This window comes from Chenopodium quinoa, unplaced genomic scaffold (assembly GCF_001683475.1).
Source record: "Chenopodium quinoa cultivar QQ74 unplaced genomic scaffold, ASM168347v1, whole genome shotgun sequence".
NCBI classification, from domain to species: Eukaryota; Viridiplantae; Streptophyta; class Magnoliopsida; order Caryophyllales; family Amaranthaceae; genus Chenopodium; species Chenopodium quinoa.
Window position 1 is genome coordinate 3,553,869 of NW_018742523.1, and position 4,922 is coordinate 3,558,790.

General features: G+C 37.0%; 1 long non-coding RNA gene across 1 annotated transcript; it reads right to left on the reverse strand.

The window, feature by feature from the left end:
- Positions 1-2,510: 2,510 nt before the first annotated feature.
- LOC110720005 lies at positions 2,511-4,835 on the reverse strand. The gene is made up of 2 exons (XR_002511234.1): positions 4,787-4,835; positions 2,511-2,662 (listed from the first exon to the last, which is right to left on the reverse strand). It is a non-coding gene; the product is annotated as an uncharacterized LOC110720005 (long non-coding RNA).
- Positions 4,836-4,922: the final 87 nt, after the last annotated feature.

Genomic DNA, 4,922 nt, shown 5'->3' on the forward strand with positions numbered 1-4,922 from the left:
TAGGGAAAAGTAACCAATTGGGGCCAAAGGGTTAATTTTGTGACTTTCATGAAAAATATAGACAAGGCTACAACATGGGTGAGCAAGAAGGGAACAAACGTTTCTAACTAAATTCGTCTGGAGGTCACCTAAAGAACATGGCCTTCGTCCTGCTCAACGTGCATGTGCAATTTATAATGAAACATTACTAAGAGTCTAAAGTCAAAAGTAAGATCAATATCACACCAGGAACTAGACACACATGAATAAATAATTAAGTCTCAAGCCTCACAGTTAACACAGTCAAGCTCCAGACTCATACATGGTTAACAAAGTTGACTTCTACTAGGGATCAAAACAATTCAAGGTCAAATCATGATCATTTAATTCGTAGTGCAAGCCTTTCAATCAAGATAAGTCAAAAACCTTTTGGTGTCAAGGATAGGGGCACAGGGAAGTAGTTCATTGGCCATTCATTATCATGATTCTCGTATTTTTTTTTAACACAACCAAAGCAATAAAACAAACTAATCAAAGCAAAAGTAAATAAGAGAACGTACCGAGAGACACACAAATATACACAAACCTCCCCCAAGCTACACTCGGCAATGGCCTCATTGCAACGTGTTGGAGGTGGGAAAAACACCTATGAATCCTCACTCAAATTCATCATCATCATCATCTCCGTCATCCATCGTCACCATCATCATCATTACTAGCTGCCCCGCTACTACCAGCAATGTCTCCCATATCGGGAAAGGTATACCACGAAGGATGGGAAGCATCCCTCGGAATATGACCTTGCCTGTAAAAATAATCATAAACAGGATGCATAGACAGGCGATAGTTGGTCTCAAGTTTCTGGAGACAGGAAGAGAGATCCCGGATGCCAGCCATGATGGCCTCATTTTCAGAAGAGAGGGGTGGTGCAGGGGAAGATGAGAAGGGTCCAGCAGACTCTCGCCTATAGTAAGTCCTTGTGGGGGCAACTGGGCAGGTGAACTACTAAGGACCTCCAAAAGATATGAAGGTTGGTGAGGGCGAATCTTAGTAAGGTCAGGAGAGGGTAAGGAGATGGATCGCCCATTGTTCTTTATATTAAGCCATTTGTAATTTCCAAGTTCAACGGATAGCCAGTTGGTGGCAATGAAATAATGTTGGTCCAAGGTAATAGGACCTAGCACTAGTGTGCGATGGAATTCATCAAAAGCCTCCTTAACTTCCAAGTGGGTCACCAAACCGCCTAGGACTATGGGGTTGTTGGTACGGTCTCCATTAGGTTTAACAGTGGTGAAGGTAAGTCCCTGTTTCCTAAGATGAGGGAAAAAAGGTGAGTAATAATCATCCGAAAACCCTCATCAGAATCCCCATATCCTAGGTAACTACCCAAGATCGCAACCTCGTCTGCCCTAACATTATTAGGTTCTGTCCGTCCAAAAATAGTCCACCCAGAAAAGCGAGTCCAAAGTCTAAGGATGGGTTGATGGATTTTGGTAACTGGGGCATGTTGCATTGACTCAATGTTTTCACCTGTCATGGCAAACCACAAATTCCCAGACATGAAATTGTTCGGTTGCATGGTTAATCCTGTGGACGGAAGACCAAACTTCCTAGCAAAACCATCTAATGTAAGACGATGGGATTTATTCAACAATCTATAAACTACATGTGTCACCAAACCATGTCTACCTTTTACTACATCAAAAGAGCTCAAGAATTCAAGAGTGATGTCTTCATATGTATAATGGATCATGTTAAACAATTGAGACATGCCAAGTTTAGAAAACAAAGTTCTACATTCAGAATCAATTCCTAATTTTGCAAGAAGAGAACGATCTATAAAACGAGTAGGAATTACCTTCTGATGTTGGAGCTCTAGGAAACGCTTCTTTTGATTCGGAAATTCGGCCACGAACTTGATGTGAGGAAAACCAGGAATTCTCTCCAAATCGAGTTGTGGATTTGAGGGGCGCTCCTATTCACTACTACATTTAAGAGCTAATACAACGACTTTTTCCGTTGTATTAGGTGTCAAAAACCGTTGTATTAGACCTAATACAACGGCTAGCAACCGTCACATTTGCTGGGGTTGGATTAGGTCTAATACAACGGTAAAAGTGACCTAATCCAACGGATTGAGCAATCCGTTGGATTAGGTTCCCTTTTTTTGTTTTTGGGAATAATTGGACCAAATCCAACGGATTGAGGAATCCGTTGGATTAGTTATCTATCTAATCTAACGGATTGCTCGCCCAATCCGTTAGATTAGGTCCTTTTCCTTTTTTTTTTTTCTTTTGATACCGTTGTATTAGACCCTTTTTGTTCTTTTTTTTTTAAAACCGTTGTATTAGGTAATTTTTTTAATTTTTTTTTTGGAATATATAATTATATATTACACCTAAGCTATATATTATATATAATTAATTAGTTTAAATCTAAAAGGTATAATATATAATAAATATAAATTATATTAGTATATTTATAATTAAAAATCAACGAAGTGCATATAATATATTCGTTGCATTACAAAATAAACGAAGTGCCGATACTAACCAATAATAAATGAAAGTTCACTAATTAATTAACAATCGTTTGAAATAAAATTAGTACTTGCAATAGATACATAAAATGAACATTAGTCCGTACTTCATTCAACCCGGGGTAGCTCATCGTCATCAAGCACCTACATGTAAAAATAATAATAATAATAATAATAATAATAATAATAATAATAATAATAATAATAATAATAATAATAATAATAATAATAATAATAATATATTAGGACAAGTAATGTATATAAATCAACATTAGGGACAAGTAACAAATAATATAATGCATATAAGCCAAACAAAAGCTAAAACAAGTAATGCATAAGCCATAACACCACCAACAACACAACAATAACACCACCAATTGGGGAAATTAAATAACGCACAATAACACGAACACACAGCAACACACAACAACACAACAACACGACACAACACCACACAACGCAGCAGCAACAGGCAGGCAGGCAGCAGCAACAGGCAGGCAGCAACAGCGGCAGGCAGACAGGCTTAATTATTTCCTGCCACTACCTTTCAACAAGCTTGAACACAATTTGCCACTGCTCATCTCTTACAGGAGTTAGGCACCTCTGGTTCTTGAAAGGCAAGCAAGGAAACTTGATTTAGTCTTTTGACATCTTCATTTCCAAATATTTAGCAGATTCTTCCTTATTTTCTATCAAGTACCAACCTAATCAGCTGTTAGTAGGCTAGAACTTAGCCAAGCCCCTAGGCACTAAGGCCATGAAAGCTCGATCACGTCTCATAATTAACACCTAACATGATCAACCCAATGATTATAGGAGGAAGAATGTAAGCCACCAATAGATCCTTGGCAGGAGCCATAGAACCTTATAATCCCTATTGAATGCTATTATTAGGATTACTTTTGATTAACTTTTATGGCACACCTAGGAGGGATACACCTGTTTCAACAATGCTTAAGGATGTTCCGGCAAGCTTTACAGTTTTGCAAAGGCCTATTCTCAACAAATGCTAAACACAATTAACTAGCTCATACTTGAGTCCCATTGCACATCGATGTCTATCTTTATGGTCTCATTATAGTAATTGGCTTCATTCGTTAGTCTGAAAGATAACTTACTAACAAATTTCAATATAACTTCCTAGTGTTATACTTTTAGTCGTAGGGTTATTTTGATACTCATCTACCATTTGTTTATTTGCGATGTAGCATTGGAATTGTATCTTACGGGTCATTGTTTTTTGGATTTAGTTAAATTAAGTTCAAATTCTAAAATGGTCTTCACTACCATGCTTGCATTTCTGAACCTTTCTAAAATTTTTCACCTTTGACATGTCTAAATGAAGTCTTTAATTCTTAGCTGAGGCATCTTTTGCCTATTCTTGCTGAGACACCTGTCTATTTCGATTGCGGGAGCTCTCTTTTTTGGAACTAGATAACAACAGCCCCACTAGTAAGCTGCATGTTTTACTATATTAATAATTGCTAACATCTGGCCAGTTATAGGCATTTAATATCCAATTCTAGAATTGTGGTTAACATTAGCTTTATGTATCAGATTCTCAAGGGGCTCAAACGGGAGATACCATGTCTGCGAGGACCAGGTCACCATTATGTTTCCTAAACATTTTAGGCTTCATTAGCATTTTAGGCTGAATATTGTTAGATTAAACTTGTGTTTTTGGGGTACAAGGCAGTGGCTCAATTTCTGAAAAATCATTCTCCTGTATCCAACTTCGCAGATGGTTATGATAATTTAAGTTTAAGCACCATATTGGAAGGGAGACGAAGGAAGTTACGTGCACATATGTTTTATGAAACTTTGGTAAGTCTTAAAATGCTATTTCAAGGTTTTCTTAGATTGGATTAGGTCTTTAGGAGTACCTCTTAGGTTCATGAAATCCCTCACTGACTATTTGATTGAACTTTTTATTTTTTGTGCTACATTGTGACAAGGATTATCTCCTATTGGTATGTTCTTATTTCTATGCTTTCCCCTAGTATTAGCTTCCTAAACCCTAAAGATGGACAATTATAACTATGAGAAATACTGTATTTCATCAAATCAGTTGATTAATATATACATAAGAATTCAAGATTCAACGCAAAATGATTTAGTATTTCAGTAATCACATTTCTGATGGTTTCTACTAACTTCACCTTGTTAGCCCAAATTTCCCCTGCTATAACAACACAACACCACCATTTGTTGTTTCTATTCAGAGAAGTTTAGAAAAGAAAGTTCAGAGCAGAGAAGTGCAGATTGTACCTGATTAAATGATTTTGAAGATTGTCCACTTTGGGCAGTATTTCGATTTGGTGCATAAGCAAAACAAAAGCTAAAACAAGTAACGCATAAGCCATAACACCACCAACAACACAACAATAACACCATCTTCTTGTGA